Source organism: Anopheles marshallii, chromosome 2 (assembly GCF_943734725.1).
Source record: "Anopheles marshallii chromosome 2, idAnoMarsDA_429_01, whole genome shotgun sequence".
Lineage (NCBI taxonomy): Eukaryota > Metazoa > Arthropoda > Insecta > Diptera > Culicidae > Anopheles > Anopheles marshallii.
Window position 1 is genome coordinate 91,908,044 of NC_071326.1, and position 22,343 is coordinate 91,930,386.

A 22,343-nucleotide genomic window follows, 5' to 3' on the forward strand; every position below is an offset into this window, starting at 1 on the left:
AATCTATGTAGCTAGCGTAACTAATTGATTTATTATTGGCTTAACGTTAACAAACATGATTTAATGTAAAATAACAACCGTAGTGGTAGTGAAAGATTTATCAAAATCGTTTTCACCCATTTCAAGCTGCTTCACAAATTCTTCAGCCATATCCGAAACCTATTCCGCCACGACCGAGTCGTCATAATTCGGTTTGATGCCCATTTATTTTACTCTCGGTACAGTTGCGCACCCCAAAGGAACTTTTACCATCGAAGAACAGACTGAACAAAAAAACGACAGCCGCTCGTGGTTTGTTCTTGATATTAATTGTTTGTGACCAAATAATAATGAAAAATGTTTACCGTTGATTGCGTTGATCGTACACCGTCCCGACCTCGGGCACCAGCGATAGCGTGCGAACGAATCGAAAGCGTGAACTGTTCCATGCTTCCATTCAGGTGGTGGAGGTATGCTTTGTCTTGCCTCTGCGATTCGGTTGCGTTTTGTTCGCAATGAACTCAGCTAACCGAAGCACTTGCGCATCGAAATGGAAAGATCGATGGGCAGTGCCCTAACCCGCGTAATAAATCGTGATCGGCATAAATTTGCTTTATCGACACGTTTTTCATGTCATCGCGGCAGTGAGAATGATTCGCCAAAGACACGAATTTTCCGGTCGGTACGTCCGATTCGTGGAATCACATTCAGAGCCATGCCAAAGTACAATGGAATGGTCGTTGAAGTGCGGACAGAAGAGTATGTTGGTAACTATAATAGTTGATGCAGGAAGTCGGGCGGTTTTCTGACCGATGAGTCGTATGAATAGCGTTGAAGGATGGTGCCAAATTGGACTGAAGATAAGGAGCACGATGTGATATGCCAAATATCTATTTCAGTCGTGGGTGGGTTTATAGTGATTTGACTCGCTGATAGACACGCTCCGTAGTTATAATTCATCAAAGAGAAAGTGCTTCTTGTTTGCATGTAAGCATTGGAGGAAAAGTGTTCTAGTTGAGTTGATTTCTTTGCGTAGCGAAACAACCTATTTAAATTTCAAATAGCTGACTTTCTGTCTCATCACTTTTCGTGCCTTATTTCAATTATGTTAAACTGCTTCTTAGCATATATATATAAATATATATATTAGTATCTGTTTTTTTTTATTCAGTTAAGCATTTATGATAATTGTTTCAAAAGATAATCATACATACATAATACAGATACATACCGCTGCAAGGTCTTCATTCAATCTTACGACTCTCGATTGCAACTTTTTCTCACTCACCATGCAACCAATTTTTAAGCACATTTAACATTCCCCAAACGAGTGGTGTCAAATGTAGTGACGATAGTGTACGACCATTTAATCAACTACTTACGACTAAACTCATAACGCTTGATTGAGAAAATTATCCACAACTTCATACCACCGCACGTAACGACGGATGCATCGTCATTTCGTTTTACTAACGCTCATCAAAATAAAGTGTTAATTACCAAAACTCCAAACCGTAAGCCAGCCACCATCTACAAGTGAAGAAATTTCGCATCACCGGCTACAGCTACATCAGCAAGAAAAGTGCATTCTAACAGTGAAAGTAGTTGCAGCGCGTACCCTTACGATGTGAAGAATAAACTTAATGATGAGTTAATCTCATAACATTCTCTCAGCTGTTTCGATAAAGTCTTCCCATTTAAGCTTTTCCGCACGATCAGTTCATTGGACGTAGGGTTGGTTAGAGTGTGGCAGAGACCGGGCCAAGAGGACAAGGGAGATTACCGATTCCGGGAATCCCTTTGGCACATGTCGGAATGTGTTCATGTTCACGATCCGCTTCGAGTTGACTGGACCAGTGCAACGTGTAGTAAACTTTTGCACGGTGTAAAACTTTTCCTTTTCCATTGCAAAGGAACGGGACCTAAAAAGAAATTGGAAAACTTTCTTCAAACTGCTTGAGCTGCAGTAGACAGTGGGAAAATACAATAACAAACCCGAATACAGACACATAAATGAATCCTTAGTTTACGTAAATCGAAAGGAAACTAGGATTCCATGGCTTGCTCATCCACGCAATTTGGGATATTTTATCGCTTCGTCTACTTGACGAAAGTTTCGTTTCAACTTGATGCACTTTCGAAATAGTTTTTTTTTCACTTTCATTTTTTTTGCAAATTTTCATTTTCAAATAACTAAATTTTGAGGCTTTTCAAACACGATTTCTCCTTCTGTTTTCTGCTTTCTGCTAAACGGTAGAATAACATAATTGAATTGATATTCGCTGTATAGACTGTATATGTAAAAGTACAATAAATAAAAGAGTGATATTCTTAGCCGACATGAATACGTATCTTTTATACTACAAAAAAATTATTTTTTTAATGTCAAAGGTAACTTTATGGAAATAACTGATATAATAACCTTGATTACTGTTGGCAATCGAAAAGCATTTTAAATCATTTCTGTTCTTAATTGTAGCCCTTTCTTTTTAACAAAAATAAAATAGATGCATTTTATTGCAGCGCTGCACAGAATCACTCGCAGCACATTCTGTTCACATTCACCGGAACACCCGAGCAGCTGAATGCTTAACCAACTGAAAGGATCACATTCAGTCGTCAAGTGAAGCAAACAGGATAAGCGTGGTAAAACGGGCAAAAAGCAAAAGAAAAGCGAACTGAGTATTTTTTTCTCCACATTGCTAGATTGCGACGTGCAGCTTTCTATTTGTATAAAATTGTATAAATTAAGTTGGCGAAGAAGTTTATTATGCATTTTTATCAATCCCTCTTGTGTGAGGAGTTGCTTAACCGAAGACGTTCTTTTCACGCTTATGCTGAGCTTTAACTTTTTTTTACTACACTGGAAACAGTGAGTCCCAGAGATGTATTTTTTACTTGTATACTGATTTAAAACTCTTTCTGCTCGCTGCTCAGAAAGAAAAATATTTATTTTTGCATTCAATGTTTAATGTACACCAAGAATTTTTGCCTGCATGGGATACTGTTGTAAAAATGCTTACACTCGTAGTATCTTTATTTTATTTGGTACATGTTTTCTTTTTCAATTGTTCACTAGACTAGCTTGTTCAAAGACAGTTTTACATCAACATAGAAATATGTTATTTTAAGCAATTGTTGAAAAGAAAGAACCAGCCCAAATTCATTCCAGGTTAAATTATCAAAACCAAAGAATCTTTTAATGACAGTTGAAGCTATCGCGTATACACTGAAGCGTTTAACCCTATAGTACTTTAACACATAAACAGTCATTTTTAATGGAGACGCAGGGTGTTTTTTACTAACAAAACAGGCGTGGAGACGCATGGTGATTCCTGTTAACAAACCAAATATAGAGACGCATGGAGCTTTAGCTAGCCAAATTTATGAGTGCAAGCCTTTTCAGGACCATTGCCCTACAAATACACACCTGCGCATTATAAGTTTTTGAACGGAATGTATTCTTCGCAGCAGAAAAAAATATGCAAACGGTACTGAGAATGATACACATGTCCCGTCTCATGCAGACATATATGTGTACAAAAGGTTTTTTTTATGTTGAAGGTAAATGAAGCACGGGAGGTATTTTATAGTGGGTTAAAATGGTATAGTTTGTTGACAAATACGCATATTGTTTGTTTTGGTAAATGGAAGTATGTATTATGAAAAAACAAATGCTAAATATTTATCGTTCATTACAACTGAATTTGATTTATTGTCTAGGATTCAAAAAGCATAAAAAATAATATCTACGAGGAAGGCAATAATAGTAGTGTGAAAGTTCCACGCACTTCGCCATCCCAATCCTGCAAAGTCTCGGTGAAAGGGGATTGAGTGTAGCCATCATTATGTCAACAACGCATGCCAAATTTAACTCTTGAGAGAACCACTTCTATGCCACACAGTTCGTAAAAATGTCGCCTTAGTGCAGTCACTTCACGGGGCGTGATTGCAACCTTTGTGCTGCAATCATCTAGTTTCGTTTCGGTTTCTCTCCGCTCTGCTTAAGCGCACGGAATGAAGTGCACCTGGACAAACATGAAAAGAAATGACTGTCGACGATAGTAAATGTAGTCTCATGGATAGAAGAAGGAGCTCACATACACTAACATTGACAAAACGTTCCAAGCTGAACAGGAAGAGCCGAATTGCCGTGCTTTCGATGCAATGCGGTACGATGTGCGATAGGATAGAACGATGCAGAATGTTTGGCTTTTCCAGTCCACAGGAAAGTCAGTGTGCAACCGGCACGGAAATGAAAACAGTAAAATTAAGCGGATTTTGTTCTGGAATAGGATAAAATCCTATTTTCACAGCTTCTTGAAGCGCATTTAGAATAAAATCACAAGGTTAACATTTACCATTACATGTATCTTGGGAAGACAAAAGTACTTTCCAGCCACCTACAAGCTGATTTTACGTGTCCCACGTATCTTAGAATATCACCTATGTTTGATTTTTTTTTATTTTCTACCCAACTTAATCCATTAAACACATTCCAAGCCATTGCTCTAAGCTGAAGGTGAAAGGAAACTCTGATCCAATCGTACGCTCGAATATACCACCCAATGACGATTTAATGCCACGTTTTTTCTCCTTTCTTAAAAGTCTTGCTTCATATGCCTGTTAGTAAGGTACTAGCTTAACCAATTTTGGCTTCTGGTCGGTTTTCGCTTATCATGCTTTCAGTTTGTCTACGAACAAAGTATTTCTGCCAGGTTTCGGTACAATCGATGCATAAAGAATAAAGATCCTTATACCGGTGAGAGATTGCGTAAAGTAGGCAAGAAAACTCTTCCACCGTAAAATTCACCCAGAACCTGAAAGGCAGAAATTCAGAAGAAAAAGAGATCTGCTTAATCAAATCAAAGCTAAAAGTCTGTTTCGATTCCTCCGCCTCGAACGACCCGAAAACGTCCATTTCATCGGGTATCTTACGGGGGGAAAGGATTCCGGACATCTTAACCAATCGAGCTGCTGAGCTTCAAGAAGCACAGGAAATAGGCCATATTTTTCATTTACTTTTCACACCAAGATTGTTGCAGGAGTAGATTGCTGCCGTCTGGTGCGAAGGTTTCACGTGTTTTATAGCAGAGAAGAAAGTTTGAGGTTACGGTTCAACTGCAGAAAAATCTTATCCAACTCAACAGTTCAACAAATTAATCAGGTGGAATGGAAAGTTTTACTACAAAACCTCATCCGACTGTCTTGCTCGTAAATGATTTAAATTTACAGATGAATGGTTCCACGCTGTACCTGTCTCTGTTTTTGAACAGTTGTAACAGGTTTATAAAAAAAAGAAAGAAAATTTATGGGTGACTATACTAAAACTACGAATGATTCTTGATACCTTTGTATACGGTTTTCATCAACTACTTAATATTAAATATAATAAACCCTTGGTATAAGAATCTTAGCACTTGCAAAATAAAAAATCTACTTTTTACCTCTAAATCAAGATTTTCTCATTTTATGAGTCAGTGAAATAGTTTGAGGGTTGCGGATTCAAACAAAATGATTTATCTTTACTATTAAACGAATATTTCATACTACTATATCCAGTGTTAATTATCTATAGTAAGCTACACGACACCTAAACAATGGCCAAACTAGTACTTCTTCGAAAGCAGTATAAAGAAACACCCCATCAGAAAACAAGTAAATCCGTAGACTTCTGCACACACTCCACATTATAAGAGACTGGCGAGAAATTTCTGCTTCGCTACAACACGCACCGGAAACGACAGAAACAGCAGCAACCACTCCAGGAAACTGCTTGCCTGTTTCCTGTCCAGTCTGAAAGCTTTTGGTCATTAACACCCAAGCAATTCTTACGTTATCCGCTAGGATAGACCGATCTTCGCCAGGTCCACTATTCGTCGATTAAAAAGGGAAAAGGCCTAGCGCGCCGGGCGGGAAACAGGAGCACGTTCTATTGTTCGGTGCGCTGGAAATTGCCCACCAACCAAAACCGGAAACCAGCAATCAGCCGCCCGAAGCATAATTGATGGGCAGAGAAAATTTATGGAAATCGTTTTTCCGGTCCATCGAACGATTCGGAAGTGCGGTACGATATCGCGACTCCAACCATCGAGTTGGAACAGCGTGTATGTGCAGCGTGTGGTACACATATGTACTTTAATGTACACATCCAAAACGATGCGCGTCAAATCAAACAAAGTTCTTGGTGTTTAAGGAAGGACAAATCGAAAAGGACGGTTGATTCAAGGCTCTTGATTCATGTGGTGCTCATAGTTTGGGGCCCAATATTTCTCGTCACACTTTGTTGTGTAAAGTTGATGATTAAGTGTACATCCATTTCGTCTTTATCGTTGGATTGTGTTGGAAATCGTTACATCTGGTAATAAACAAACAAAACAATTTCATCGCCTTCAAGTGGAAGTACTGCGCAGCTCATTTATGTTTTTGACATATTTTCTCGATTCTGGTAAATGGCACCAAATTGGGACTGCGGACTTTATCGAGAAATGCTTTCATTTATAAAATACAACAAACGGAAAACGTGTTCTTCTTTCATACTTCACCATACACAAGGAGGCAAACTTTATCATAATATTTTTTATAAGAATCGTTCATGTTACTTAATGATCGAAATGATTGTTTTAGCAATACGTTGCCAATCACCTTAAAATTTCAAATATATAGATAGAAATATTTCTCATCGATTATGGTCGACGAATGTTCGCGAGCAGAAACTTTTTTTTTATTATTTTAACCATCTTTACTTATTGAACGTAACACACGGTCTACATCGTTCTTTCCATATCTGAAACCACCTAACGAAATAGTATCCGTTGCGGACCTTTTCGTTATTCGTCAAGCTCGATTGCGTGCACTCTGGTCAAGCACCACTAGTGCCACGCATGTTTGATGGTTTTTCCAAAACTCACAGCAATGTGCACCAACGCAGCGTGAAGGTGAAATGAACCATTAGCAATTACCTTTAACATCACCCTACAAGAATGAGATTGCTACAAGTGAATGAATGGATGTTGGAACAGAATAAATAAGACCCTGCTCAGGAATCGATTTCAAGTTCCGCTACTACTCACCGATACTTTCTTATGTTGAATGTGTTTCCGTGTGATGTGGGATTTATGGACGAGATCGTGCGATTCTATTCGCGATTCCTGCAAAATTGCCAAGAACGTAGCAGGCTCAAAGATAAACTACACTGGTCAATGGTGCAAAAAGGTGCCGAGATTTATGAGCGCACACGCGCACTAACCCACACGCTGGGGACGTTTTACGAGTCCAGACCCGTGATGTAATGGTGCGTGAAGGGAACTAGGTCAAAGGATTTCGGGTGGCAACTTTTTCTGCAAGAGTGTGGCTTCGAAAAAGTTGAGCTACAGTTGTTTGATTCTATGAGGAAAAAAAGAAATACATATTGCTCATATGTAACAGCATTGTGATAAGTTAAGAATGGGATCCTTAAATCAAAAGCAAAACCGGGTCCATTATTCAAGACAATAGGGAGCTAAAGCAAATGTTTTTCCCATTTGGAAAATTTATATCATATGATTGATTGGAGCAAGCATAGCTTACTTCGTAGTAATATTTGATTACGTTCCATTTTATATCATTGAAAGTAGAAAAAACAAACAGAATGGAAACATACATATTTTCAATCAACACTTTCTATCTAGACTTGTATGTGTAGGATGGGTTTCCGACGGGTGTCAAACAACAAATTACCTAATATGACAACTGACGATCAGATAGAAAGATGTTATTGTAGATAGAAAGATTGTATTGTTATTGTATATTTGATGTAAATATACTTTTTTTCTCAAATTAACTCCTAAATATGTACGGCACCAAACGATCACTCCTGCTCCGTTGAGCACTTGTTTGTTTATCATTTGTTGCATTCGCTTTGGACTTTAGCACTGCAGACCCCGCGCGAACCTGATTTCCTGTTAAACCGTACTTGCACTAAGCTTCAAGTAATCAGATAATAGCTCTTTATCGAATGCAATGTATCGTTATCACAACACAAACGGAAAACACTCTCTCCATCGGTGCCGCCGGACAATAACAGAACAAAAAATCAGCATAAACGCGTCAATATTCATCAAATTGATTTACAGCGGATGAAAAACAACACGTACCAACAAGCAAAGCTGGAAAATGCATTGCGAGTATTGAAACTCTCTTTTTTATCCCCTTTTGTACCACTCTGCTCGCACTCGCTGGTCTGTAAAACAGCATGTGTAGCCTATATTCCCAGACCAGAAAAACTGCACATATTCGCGCCGACAATGTTTCAACTCGATTCGCAGCATTCGAGTGTAGTTGGTGTGCAATGGAATATGCGTCCTTAAACGGCAAACAGATAGTCAGTCGCTGTCGATTTTCGTTGTTTCAGTTTCTCTGATGCAGTTATCGACATCACCGACTGCACAGTAAATGCTTTCTCCGTAGATTGATATTTACAAGTATGCTTACACTACAAAAGAGAGTATTGTGCATGTACAAGCTGAGTGCGACACCGCTTATTGGCGTACGGTTCTGCGAGTGGAAAGATAAATACAATTTTAAAACAATAGAATGGAGAATTACAGCGATGAAGAAATCGCTAAACATTTAACGAAAGCATTGTTCATAGGTTTCATACTATTATTGTACAATTTAATTTTTTTCTGAGTTCAACTCTTACTACAAAACTACTATAAACTATTCTTGCTATAAAACAAAAAAATGTTTTACAGACAATTTTTAAAGATCTGTTCATTCATTTCTTAAGTAAAATACGAATGAACAAATGCTGTATTTCCTGCCTGCATCACAAATAAATGATTGCCGAGAGTACTTTGTTTCAAATCCCGCACGTCCAACAAAGCAGAAAATTGAATTTCTTCATGTCAAGATGCTACGCATGTCAAACATAGAACACGCTAGGAACTAGCAAAACCAGCCATCGTGACAGGTAAGTAAGGAAACGAGCTAGGCTATGGCAGAGCTCTTTCTTTTGGTTGGGGATTATCGTGAAAACCTTTTGGGCAAGCTAAAGCTGAAACCCACATTCTTACCAGAATGCTATTACCTACATTCTTGAAATTCTATGTTTCGACGACAAGTCAGTATAGCAGAAGGTGTCACCTACACACGAAACAAAAGAGAAATAATGTAAAGTAAGCGCTACATTGCTTTTCGAAAAAGATGGACGAATACACTTCTTTCAAATTTGATATCGCCTAACCATACAGTTTGCCTTTCTAAGGTGTTACACGTTTGATAGTTTTGAAAATCTAATACTTTTAACAGACATTACTCCTAAGCACAACATAGATGTTTATTTTTCTTTTGATTTTCATTATATACTCATAATGCATATCACAATAAATCAAACTTTCTTTTTCTGCAAGCTTTGAGAACTCATATCTGGCCAATTTTCATTAATTTAAAATAAGAAATGTCCATATATCCGTTGTGTGATGTGCTATGTCTCAGTAGGCATTGGAAATATTAAGTTTTCAATGTTGTTCTATCCAAAAAACATGTATAAACAATATATAATCAGTTTCTTGCATAAAACCCTGGTAGAGAAAACATATCCGTTTTCACTCCTGTGAAGGGTTATTTTTTTGTCCTCCATTGGTAAAATGAATGCTTTGCCAACTAGGTGCCATTCTCTGCTAGTCTCAAGACATCGCCCTGCCGATCTGGTAAAAGATATTAAACTGCTTGCCTTCATTTACCAAGTATATCTTACGTGTTTAGCAAGTATCCGCTTGGTTCTACAAATTACCTTTCAGCTTCAATGCACTCCCTGTGTCTTCCGAAAATGTTGAAGGGATTCAAAGTGAACGAACAATGACAAAATGATGCAGTTGATATATCGTCCGTTGTGGGGATGATGGGAGTGTTATGTGTCGAAGTTGTATCATGCAAAGTGAAAGCGAGTGATGGAACCCATTTTGATTGCATTTAGGTTAAAGAGGGAGTACTCTTGTTCTTGGTTCATCTAATGTACTTTAACATTCTATTGTCATTCATGTAATCTGCCCATGCAATTTTTCTTCCTACGTTTCTATTCTTAATAACCAGAAGTGTTATGTAGAAGATTAAATTGATTCACTCCGTCTGATTAGATAATTAATACAGATAAGAAAGAAGGAAAACATCATTCCTCGACGTAAAAAGGCTACAAACAATCGATACTCCTACCGGAAATACCACTTTGGAAGGATATTTTTTCATGTCCTGGAAGTAAAAAAAAAAGAAAACAAAATTTGGGCCACAAATAATGAATACCATTCCTTTACACAGCAGCAACGAAGATATCAGTGATCCCCTTACCCACTACCGATCGACCGCCAAGAATAAATTATTACGTGCAGATGGGATCTGCCGTGGCAGCTCCTTCGTTCACGTTTGCCAATAATCATTAATTACGGCCACCCTCCCTCGCGGTCATTATCGAAGATTTTCATGCGTGGTCTGGGCACATTTTTTTCGCTTTAACCATCACCACCATAACCATCACCCCACCGCCGCCATCGGGTTGTAAATAATGCTTTCTGGGTGTCGTTCATTACGTGAATGCAATTATTCGCTTTCACTATACGCTTATGGCTCGACCTAAAACAATGTGGAAAATTTATGGGAAAGCTGGAGCTTTTCCTTATCCTATTCCTATAAGTAACACCAATGTTGGGGAGGGGGCGGTGGGGTTTACGACGGGAAAATATGATCCTGATTTCTCCTAAACGTCACTAAGTGAGAGAATAAATCATGCATATGGATCTAAAATAAACAATAAAATGGAGGATAATGGGAGGTAGGTATTATGCAAACCAAAGCAAGCATACACGAACCTGCATTTAAAAACATGCATTCGATAACACACATTTTTTACTTTTTAAATTTTTTAAACAATATTTTATTTGTTTTGTGTTGTTTTTAATGCTTCATTCAAATACATATCACTTTACTACGTCGGATTGGTGTGTTCATTTAAACATTTCATCTTGTGCAGTGGTTGCTTTATTAAAAAAAAATGTATACATTATAATATTCTCATTTTAGCTAGACGCCTATAGAAGGGTTTGCTGCTCAGACAGTTTACACACGAGTAAAACGACACACATTCACTGCTGTAGTGTCATTTGACAAGGGTAAGTTTACGGCCAATGGACGCAAAAAGTGCCACTTGTGCACTTTTTATCTACCCATCCAGCAATAAAGGCACTATAGCCTGCTGAAACGTAGCAAGAAATGATGGAAGGGTTTATTTATATTTTTATTTCTACACCCTCCACTAGAACTCGTCTACGATGGGTAGGAAATGATTCGAGCGAGTCAACAATCTCATGACGACAACGAGTAACTCGTTTCCATCGACAGGCAGGCATTTCGATGCCGTAATTCGCACATGTGGCTATTCATCTCGTATTCCTTTCTAGTTTCATTGATTGTTTTTGATAAGTGAACAAAAAGTTGTCTAGCTTCCGTGTTAAAGCAAGTCCAACAGTTTGTGTTCAGCAATCCATCCACAATCGTATGTATTTTTTATCCATTCGTTTACCTTTTTTTCTCCGGATGTACCCCGTATGTAGATGTTTCTTTTTATACATCGTACGACATAAGACAGCTTATTCTCGGTATGCTGATACCGAGTGCACCAAAAGAATATCAGCTAGGAACTAGATTCGAATGATGGATGGAATCACCATCGTACGGGAAAATCGAATGCATATCTGAACGGGAAAATGCGATTTTCGTTAAGTTGGGAATTCGAATTTGATTGTATTATTGAGGGACATTGCATCTCCCAAAGGAATGTAAAATCTATGCCAAAGGATAGAAATCCCTTTAAACCATCCTTATATCATCCTCCAGCAGTAGTGAAGCAAGCATTGATTTAGAAAACAATTCTCATAAACTTTGTTTTCTATTGCTAGATGTATGAAACGTCATGCGTAAGATGTTTGAATCGTGTTCAATTTTATACGTGTCAGAAACGGATGCTTTGTACACATATCAAACCTGAATTGATATGTAAAGCGTTCTCGATTGGGAAACTAAACAAAGAACGAAAGACACCACATTGAAATAAAACAAAATCGTCCGGCGCGAAAAGCTGAAATTAGTAAGAATGTTCAATTACAACTGATTTGTATGCAATACTTATATATACATCGAACTTCGAACAAAAAATACATCGAATGGGAAAAACTGTCTCTCAAAATCTCATTCAGACTCTCAATGTTGGCTTATTGTTGGTGTAAAGTTAGTGATCATGATAATTATATTGCCATTATTATCCTGCATGTGAATATTGCCATAGTAAAAAATACTTAACCTAGGGCACCAAGAAGCTTTCAGAGAAGCATAATTCATTAATAATTTGCGCTTAACGCTGCGGAGTGGCCCGAAAAGAAATTTCACCATAAGCAGCGGTCCCTTGTTGACTGCAAATGACACAGGCATAATTTTGGCTTCATTTAATATCAAACCTTTCCCACTGCATGGTTGCTTGCATGCATTAAAACATGGAACAAATTTACAGCGGCTTTCCATGAACCATCCGGAAGAAGCCCGTTCGCCCTGAGGGTCGTGGTTTCGGTAAATTTAGAAGTAAAGCCCAATGATGCACATGATGCAGAAATTTGTAGCAATGGGTCTCGTTCCGGATTCGTGATGGGAATCATAATTTCACGCAGCACTGCCGGTAGAGAACGGCAGACTCGCCATTAAGCTCTCCAAATGAAAACATTGGCCCAACCTGGATGTCGTCGCCTATCTTGGAACAATCCTATGTCTCCTGTGTTAGATGAAAGCATCTCACAACGTTGGCACATTTCTCGGTGTCACTGCACTACGCTCGAAAACTGTTTATGGCTATAATCAGTCGAGTCAGAGCAGGGAATTATGCTCATACAATGTTGCAAAACATCGTTACCATAGGCTATGCGCTAGCAAGGATATGGTCTCCGTTTTCGACGCGAAAAGTTTGTCGTCATTTTCTTCCGAGGATTAACAGGTAAGTTTTCCCGCTGGTAGTTTTTATGACTGTGCTGTTTGTGGGCGCGTGGCACTAGTACTTTTACACTAACGATCGGGAAGAGAAGATGGCATTTCGGCAGTGCCATGGTTGGAGTGGAGTAAAGGTGACAGAAATGACATATTTTCCATAGCGAGAGCAATATGTACATATAACGGACAAAACAAGCATCTAACGGTTTACGAGAGCACATTAAAAGTGCTTCAGGTTAATGAATGCCACACATTCGGGAGGTGCGGATTTGATATGAGTTGGTAATAGCGTAATGTATGCCGTGTTTGCCAAATACGTCTATCTAATGGTGATCCAAGCGTAAGATTGCTTGGTGAAAGTAATAACAAGCCAGTGCCACGAAATATAGGTCATAGCATGAGGCTTTAAATTTACCAGCAAACATGAAAGAGGACAATGTTTAAATGATTCCCTTTTTAATTCCTCAAGTGTTCAAAGAAGCCAGACAAGCGAGTGAGCTGCCCAAATCATTTTAGCTTTTCCTGTCATACTTTACACATAGCTGGATAGACAATCTAGCTTACGATTGAACGATCTGGATAATATTTGATAATGTTTCTGTCATGTGATACACTAGCACCTTTACCTCATAGAGAGCATCATAATTAAATTGGAAATGCAACTAATTTAAATATAGAAGCTATAGATGAGCGAAACGTGCATTTATTACCTTTATCTGCCCATTTGCCAAAACGACTCACTTTTGTAACCATCCGAAAGATCCGAAAAAGAACCGATCAGAACGTTCTGTGATGCTAGCGAATTTTATTAAATTGTTAGCATAACGACCGATTGAACCCCTTTATCAAATCATATCCCCGTTGACTTGTGAGATGCCGGCCTTTCTTTCTTTAGCTCGTCAAAGGGTTACCCATTCTTACGCTGCGTTTCGCTCAGTAGCTTCCGGTGGATAAGCAAATGGTACGTTTTTTTAAAGGATCTGCATAATGGAAAATTTATCTTTTTCGTGAGCTAGTCCCTTCCAGCATGGGAAGAAATATCTACCGGCAATTGTGCTGCCTTTTGATGTGTTGTTTTTCAAGCTCCCTTTAAGGACGATCTTTGAACAGAGAGTGGTTTTGCATGTAACGCTGCAAGGATGGTGAACCAGCGCTAAAAATGGATTCGCTGTCAATTTTACCCATTATCGTGTAGCGCATGAGAAATGATCAAAAATCGAGGAGCATAAATCATAAAACGAACCGATCCGAAGGACGGGAATGTAATGGTTCCTTCATCAGCTGCCGAACTACTGTGCTGATTGGATAGCAGGAACTACAACAAAACATAGTAAAAAAGAAAGCATTTCTCTTTGCGCCCAAGTGTGTTCTGGAGAGCAATGGCGCAATGATGCTTTCATAGCTACTTGCTCACAAATCAAACAAACTGAAAGCACTCGTTTCCACGCGAAACGAAAAACGCACACGCGCTCAAGTTGCTCAAATACTTATGTTTATGTTGCTGTTAGGTGGAAAGTGAAACCATCCTGCTCTTCTTCCCGAAGGCGCGTACTTTTGATCGTGTTGTTCTCCATTTTTTTGTACTTACTCTACTCAGGCTTTCCGTTTTCTTTAGCAGAATAATATTGATGACATCCTTCCGTCACGAACGAACCAGCTCTTGCTTACCAGAGCACTCGAGGCACCCTCTATCGTGTTATGCAAAAATTTGTCGAGAAAAAATACTCACCGAACGAAGCTTCCCGGCCGTGACAAAATCATTCCTCATCGTATTTTGTAGCACACGAAAAAATAAAAGGACACTAGAACTTCGAAACTGTGACCTGGGAGGTGGCAGGCAGGTGGACAGCGGAAACTCTTGAAAACGAACCACTTCCTCCTTCAGGAAGCGTCCGATGAGGGTAAAGTGAGGGTGAACGTAAAGTGAAGGCGATTGACGAAACAATCGAAACGGGGAGAGAGTCTTCTTCTTGAAAGAGTATCAAATGTGACTCCCTTTCTGTCCAAAACGACAACCATCACGATATCACCATGAAGTGGCAGGTCCGTTTGTCGTAAATCAATCGAATTCACTACATTGATGCCTAGTTGGGCATTTTCAGAATCGCGTGTGGTAACCGTCGTGGAAAGCTAAAGCGCACGTACCAGATTGCTCGATTGTAAGGCGTATCGGCAGAATGTTCATCATTCATCACAAGTTTATCGAAACAAGATATGTTGGAACATACTGGGACAGGTTCCGAACAGAATATTGATTGCGAGAGATAACAGCTTTTCATACGGCTACATTACTTTGGCTCAAGCCGCTCGAAGTGATGTGTACAAATTTGATTTATGATTATTGGCCCTATTGCTGTGTATTAATAGCAAAGAAGTTTAATATTAAACCCAAAATTTTAAGAACGGTCACCAACGATGAACACTGTATCAAAAATGGCACATTTTTCATATTCTACATCAGAAATAAATTTACAACAGCCCAACACGGTCTAAAGATACATATACAAATTAATTTTAACACGAATAACCCAATGCTACGATGAAAAAGAAGTCTGAAAACTGATATCTTCACACACATAGCACCATAAAGAAAATCAAATTATAATTAAGTAATGATCATGTTGAAAAAAAAAAAAACACTTAGATGCTTATGATTTGACTTCTCTGCCATGCGGGAAGAGAGATTTATAAAAACATATAACAGAAGATGGACACGTACAACAGTTATTGGGTTAGTATGTTCCCTCTTGCATAAAACAATGGTGTTCAAACAAGGTAAAATGGGTGAAATCATTGAATTATTGAAACGTGTATTATTTAATTTTTGGAATAATGATAACTCAGCAATATGATAGGTCTCACACGACAGAATAGGTAACAAATCTCATTTGGACCTTACAGGAAAGTTAACAGTTTCTCTCACGTACTTGATTTTAGTATGCACATCCATTGATCAGATGAACATTGATTAAGCCACTACAATTTGTCCAATGTTTTTATTTTTATTTGGTGCAAGAAACAATTTACATCTCACTTGAATTACTTCAATTACTTTCTACTCGCTTGCTTTCGATGAATTTTACGCTACAAAACTATTTCTTACTAGCATTCCAAAAATAAGAAACTTGATGATAAGGTTCCTTAAGCTCAACATTCACAGCTCAAGACTCTTCCTCACAAAAGTAACAGATGAAGTAAGTTAGAGTGTAAAATAATCCACCATTTCAGGAGATAACCCTTTTTCCCCATTGGTATCGTGGAGATTCGCCTTTAGTCTGCCCGATTCCCAACGTTACACACGTTGTCGTATCGAATGAAGCAACGCAGCCACCCAAAGAATAACTCGACGTGAGCTAAAATATGTGCAAGTAAAAAAAAACAAACTCAACAAGAGTCGGGTACAATTTATCAACAGCTTGTAGGACCTATTTCACCACGAGCAAGTCAAGGCTGCTGGAAGAGGATATAGCTAAAATCACCATAATTTGCATCAAAAATACGAACGAAGCTTCATTCCATCGTTGCAGCGTGCTGTGCAGTAGTAGTCCTACCCTTACCTACCCTCCCTATTTTAAGGAAGCATGTTTCATGGAGAAACTGACACAATAAGGCAAAAATCTAGAGGTCAGTCTGTGGAGTTAAAGAATAGCGAAATTTAAATACCGCTAAGTGTAATAAAAAAACCAAATCGCTCAAGAACGAAGTGAAACTTTAAAGACGATGCAGAAAAGGAAGGAAGAAAATTAACCTCCGGTTGAAAAACTGTTTCCTTCGATCTCGAACGGCTGCACTCACTAATCATCCATCGTTGGTCTTGTGAAAATTATTCAAGCTGACGTTACAACCGATTGTAGGTGCTGAAAGGCACCGAAATGATTTTCATTCGCGGAATGCGGAGAATCAAGTGAGGTCCTGATGGATGGAGAAAAAGTGTATTCTCTCGCCACCGAAGAAAACTCATCTTCGTCATCGTCATCATCAGCATCGTCATCATCATCTTTTGAACCAGCTTGTTGAAGTAACACCGATCCTATCCGCAACCGGTGCCAAACACATTGCGCTGTTTTAGGAGAAACGAACGAGCTGAAAGAGAAAAAGTTGTAATGAAATAATTCATCCACAAGTTCCGGGCAGAGCAATTAATTCCTTTGTCGAAGCAATTACGAACGGCTGGCTTTATGCGGGTGCTAAGTTCCTGAGAGGTTTGAACCAACGGGCCATCACAGGATGGAATCGATTTGAATGGTAAATTGATCATCACGCAAACAAGATTGAGATGGACAGAACGATTTTCTATGATACAAACAACCGGGTAAGAAGAAGAACGGAGAAATTGTAATCTAGTTCCAGGAAGAAGAAGCAGTCAAATGTGGTAGTCTTGGAAGGGTTAGTTAATGGGCGTTCCTGATTGCTTCAGAAATGGACAAAGTTGGATCGTTTGCGGAAATGATTTGCATAATATTTCTTTCTGTTTTCAGCGGAAATATAAAGAGTAGCAAACACAAATCTAACTAATCTCTGTTACGCATTTTCCCTTAAAAAATTCAAATCATTTCTTTAAAGCCAAAAGACTTTGGTATTAGTCAGTATATTCACGATCTTGAGAAAACCTTAAGCACCTACTTAAGGGTGACATATTGTGCCGCTTGACACGTGTTACATCAGGAGGTCGTTTAAAGCATCTAATAAGAGTGAGGATAATAGGAATCGAAACCTTTCATTGGTTATCGGTCAATTAAGAAAATTGCATGTTAGGTACAATCTATTATGACTATGATGTCACTGTTTTCAATAAAAAATACAAAAGGAAATCCTGGGAAAAATGCAACCGCTAGCACTCCTCGTTAAACGCTACCACAACCCCATCTGCGTTAAACGAATACCAACCGAAGTGAAATGTAAAAAGATAGGCCAGGTTCGTCGCTGTTTAACTTTCCGTAAACATGTTGCCTTGTCTAGCTTCCAATTTTTGTTGATTTATGACTCATATATGGTGTGTCCTTGCGTCCTTGTTTCCGGCGAACGAACGTTGTTTGTCACGCACCGGCATAGCAATGAAAATCTCCGAAATGCAGAGCGCTTCTGTTCAAATAAGTGACATCACCCTGGTGCTGTCTGGCATGTTCCGTACTCCCGTTTATGGTGAAACGAATACAGTGCGGACAAAGAGGACAAACGGTTGGTTTAGTTAAGTTGACGATTTCAGATTAGAAATGCGGGTTACACGGCTACGGCCCGCGGATGCGGTATGGAGATGCGTTCAGCATGGTAAAAAGACCAACTGTGAGTGAAAGTTCCTATGGTAGAATGCTTCACGGAAAGGGATGCTGTAAATTAAGCAAGAATACAAAAAGGAAGCGTTTGTCACCAGTAAACGAGCAGACGGTTTAAAGACTGGAAAGCAAAAAAAAAAAATATATATATATATATATATATATATATATATATATATATATATATATATATATATATATATGTAGGATGATAGAAAAAGAAAGTTCATTTATTTTCAATTGTTCATCAGTTCTTACAACCTTCCCAGTGCAGTTCCCGAACTAGACTCCTCGTCCGCTATCCTCGCTAGCTTCCTTCTGACAACCGTGTTGCCAGCCTTAGCACCAACTGTCACCAACTGTCACCAAGCACAGGGTGATTCATTTCCTACACGGCCTTTCCTGACCTCACAATTCCCCTGAATTGGACCATGGTTTCAATTGAGAAAATGCCGTAGTAGTCGCTGTCGGTCCTTCATTACTATTGATTAATTTCCTTACTTCACATCGCTCATGCGGAAGAATCTTTACCACCTCATAAGGTCCAAAGTATTTATCTTTAACTTTTCTCCCTATCGCAAATTGAGTGACGGGTATCGCTACGAGATCATTCACTATATACTTTCGATTTGGCTTACGTCGTAAGTTATAGGTCTTATGATTTTCCTCTTGCATCTTAATGATGCCCTCACGTGCTATCTTCCTAAGCGCTATGCGATCATTTTCAAATTCTGTTTGCGATTCCTGCTCCAAGATATTATGTATAACGACATCTGCTTTGGTCTTCATTCTTACACCTGTTAAAAGTTCAAATGGTGTCATTCGTATGGCACGCTGCCAACTGTTATTTATCGCTACTTGAACACTGCTAACATATTTGAACCATTCTTCTGGATTCTGAATCGTTAACTTTGTCAGAGCAGGTATGACAATCCTATGAATTCTCTCCACCTGTCCATTCCCGCGAGGAACACCAGTTACAATTCTATGTAATTCGATTTCATGTTCGGTACAATATTTTTCAAACAATGCAGACGTAAATGCCGCTCCACGATCACAAATTATTCGCCTCGGATCTCCAAAAACATCTGAAATAATGTTCATCTTCTTAACCACTTCTTCCGCGTTTGTGGTTTTTGTTGGAAATAACCATACGTACTTGGTAAATGCGTCTACTACAGAGAATATATAATTATAAGATTTGCGAGTCGAAGGAATTGGGCCTAAATGATCCATATGGAAAGTATCAAGGGGCAATTCTCCTTTTGGAATGGGATTTAGTAAACCTTCAGCCTTGCCACGCTTCCTCTCACTAACAATACATCGCACGCAATTATCAACACATTTCCTTATTTTGGCGTCTATATCATCAATATAGTAATCATCCGTCAGGCGTTCTTTAGTCTTTTTCACACTGAAATGACCTTGCTCGTGGGCTTCCCTAATGATACTGGATTCGATTTTTGTTGGTACAACAACCTTTTCTTTGCCTTGTTCGCTCTTGTACAATACACCACTAATAATCAGAAAATCTCCACTACCTTCACCAGAATTTATCGCATTTTTAATTGCCGATATTTTCGCATCTTCTTCTTGCGCATTAATAATTCTTTTGCTTACCGTGAGAGATATTCGAAGTACAGTCGCCCTAGATAATGCGTCTACATGTTTCATTTTATCAGCCATTCTATGCTTAATTTCATAATCGAATTCTGATAACACAACGAACCATCTAGTTACCCTGGCATTTGGATTAGCCTTTGCCATCGATTGTTTGAATGCGATACAATCTGTTACGATAGTTACCTTGTGCCCTAACAAGTAACATCGGAACTTCTTCAACGATTCCACTACCGCTAATGCTTCCAAATCATATGAGTGATAGTTTCGCTCCGCACTATTCGTCACACGACTGTAGAAGTAACAGGGATGAAATAACCCATCCTCCATCGACCGCTGCATCAAGATCCCAGCCAGACCTTCCTTGCTGGCGTCTGTATGGACTTCGGTCTCTAAACCGGACTTGAAAATATTCAGCACTGGATATTGCGTCAACGCTGCTTTCAGGTCTTCAAACGCCGTTTCAGCTTCAGCGTTAAACACAAGCTCAGCATCCTTCTTCAGCATCACGGTCAACGGACGAGACCTTTTGGCAAAATCCGGCACAAATTTCCGGAAATAACTCGCCAATCCCAAAAATCGCTGCAACGCTTTGACGGTTCTTGGCTTCGGAAAATTTCGCACTTTCTCGATCTTTTCTTGGGACGGTTCGATCTTCCCTTCATACACAGAATAACCGAGGTATTCAACACGCCTCTTCAAGAAAGCACACTTTTTCCAATTAAACTGCAGATTAGCCTTCGCAGCTAGCTCCATCACACGTCGCAATTTGATTAGACCTTCGTCCTCGTTTCTTGAAGGAATAATAATGTCATCGATATACGATAAAATTTCGCCCGCGTCGATCAATTCTTTGAACACTGAATTTATAAATCCGCAAAATGAACTGCCACTTGTACACAACCCGAACGGTGCTCTCAAGAATTCATATTGTCCTTCTGTTGTAACGAACGACGTATATTTACAACTATCCGCACTAAGTCTTACGTGGAAATATGAATTTGTTAAGTCGAGCGTAGTATACACACGTGCATCGGCTAATGCATCGATTTGGTCCTCAATATTCGGTGTCGGATACTTATCACGCTCAATCCTTTTGTTTACTTCGCGATAATCGACGCATACTCGATATTTACCACCTTTTTTGGGTACAACAACAACCGCACTGGAGTATGGACTAAAAGATGGTCGTACAATTCCATCTCTTATCCACTCACCCACTTGCTCCTTCACGATCTTTTTTTCAAACGGAGCTAAACGTCGAGGTCGCGCGCACACAACTTCATCATCAAGCAATTTGATTTTCATTTCGCCTACGGTTTTGTCGTTTCCAAAAGTTTTATCACTTTGTTTTGCGCTCTCATAGTCATCTACTATGGACAATACCTCTTTCTCAAATTTACCTGGAACGTCCAACGCTTCTTCCACGACACAATCAATGTGGTGAATCCATTGTTCGTCAACTTGCGCAACATCGTTATTTTTCGCAGAAATCTCTACCACACTATTTGAAATAATGTAGTCCACTGTGTTGAGGAAATCCATGCCGATCAATACTTGTGTGTCGATCGCTTTACTTAGAACCACCAGAAAGTCGATCTTTGTTCTCACATTGCCAACTTCTGCTTCAACAGATAATTCCCCCTTAACACACTGACGTTCTCCGCCGTATCCACGAAGAATTCTATTACTGTTCTTTATTTTTCTTTGAATTGTTTGCACCACGTCTTCACGCAATAATGTCACATCACTTCCCGTATCGATCATTCCATCGAATGTGTGCCCATCAATTTTCACAGAAACTGTCGGGTATCGACCAGTGATAATGTTCACGGCTGGTTTCAACTTCTTAGGGCAAGCTGTCGAAATGTGCCCCATGTCACCGCACGAATAACACTTCGTACTTTTATCCCTTCTAACATCTTTCTTAGGAACGCCTTCCGCCATTTTACAGTTCTTTCGAAAGTGATCCGTTCCACCACAATTATAACACTTTCTGTCTTTGTCTCTCGACGTTGCACTATCTTTGCCGTAGCGCACACTTGGCAACTGCGATTTCATCGCTTGATATTTTTTGAGAAGCACTTTGAGCTCAGCAAGGCTTCCTGCACCCATTAGACAGACTTTATTTCTTGGATCATCCACAATACCCTGAACAATATACTCACAAATCGATTCCTCGTCGACTTGTCCTCTCTTCGCTAGCGCTTGCATGGCATACACGTATTCAATGTATGATTCGTCTGCCTTCTTCTTCCTTTTACGCAACGCCTCGTGTACCTCTACACTCTTGGTTTCGTCACGAAACTCTGAGGCGAGCGCGTTTTTCAGCTGCTTCCAAGAATGCAGTCCACTAGCGCATGTTATAAACAATTTGGCTGGGCCTGTAAGGAGTCGCTTTGCATAGACTAACGTTTGCAATTCAGTCCAACCTAAAAGTTTTGCGTTTTCTTCGAGGTCAGAAAT